Raw genomic sequence first — 1330 nt, 5'->3', positions numbered from 1 at the left:
AAAAACTTGCTACCACTATCATCCTCATCAGACTCCTTGACCTCCTTGGCCATTAAACACAGCTTCTTTTCTGGAGCATAACCAGCACCATCATCATCAGTATCACAGTCAGAGGAAGACGACGAGCTGGTTTCATCCCAATCATGATGCTCAGCAACTAGAACCTTTTCTGGCTTTTTACCCTTCTTATAAGTCTTAGCACTTTCCTTCATCTGAGCTTTCATAGCTTTGTATTTGTTTTTGTACTTGTCAGCTTTTGAGAAAGAGTTAGCATGTGAAGTTGAAGGTTTTCTGGACATGCATTCAGCAGCAAAATGTCCAACCTTTCCACAATTATAACACTAAGATTTAGGACCCTTGACTGACTTGCTGCTATACCTAGCACTCGGTTTCTTACTCCCTTTGTATGACTTGCTGGTTCTATTACGATTGAACCTTTTGAACTGCCTAGCCAGCCAAGCCATACCTTCAGCAAACCCTTCTGCATCACTTTCGTCATCACTACTTTCTTCAGACCCAGTACCACTATCCACATCACTCCCAGCTGACTCTTCTTCTGCCAGTAACTTTTGAATCAGTAAAGCCTTTTGAGCTTTCTTTTTAGCAGTAGCAATAAGAGCAGTATCATATGTCTTAGAAGATTTTGAAGTGGTGGGGGCAGACCTAAAGTTTTCTTTCAAGTTAAGTTCAAATTTAGCCTCTGCCTTCTCATGGTTCCAAAGTGAACTGTAGAGAGAAGACATGTTAAAGTTCTTTAGGGTCTGAGTGGTTCTTAAGGGGTCAGTAACAGATTTCCATTTAGTGGGCAGTGAATCTATGAATTTGTTAACTTGTTCAAACTCAGTATAGGTGACATTCAGAGTGACCAGGTTAGTAATCAAGGAGTTAAACCTAATGAAGGTTTTCTTAAGGGTTTCATTTTTGTAGGCAAAGAACATTTCATATTCTCGTTTTAAAGCAATCATTATGTTCTGCCTAACTTCTCCTATACCCTCATAGGTTACATCTAGATAGTCTAACATAAGCTTGGCATTTTCTTTTCCCTTAATCAGTTTGAACAGTGGGTTAGGCAAAGTTATAGCTAACAAGGTTCTGATCTTAGGGTCAAGTCTAACACGACGTTTATCCTCAGCATCCCATCTAGAAGGAGTGAGAATAACCTCTCTGCCAGGAACAGTAGGAGTGTCAGCTATAGCTGGTGCACTACCAATAGTCTCAGTAGGCACAAATGGACCATCTGTGGCAATACCAGGCATGAATGGGTCAATAGACTCAAGGTGAAGTATGAATCTTGCCTTCCAAGTTTCATACTCATCTTCATCAAATTTGG

This window comes from Rutidosis leptorrhynchoides, chromosome 3 (assembly GCF_046630445.1).
Source record: "Rutidosis leptorrhynchoides isolate AG116_Rl617_1_P2 chromosome 3, CSIRO_AGI_Rlap_v1, whole genome shotgun sequence".
Lineage (NCBI taxonomy): Eukaryota > Viridiplantae > Streptophyta > Magnoliopsida > Asterales > Asteraceae > Rutidosis > Rutidosis leptorrhynchoides.
The sequence above is the reverse complement of the archived record's forward strand: the minus strand, read 5'-3'. Positions refer to the sequence as shown.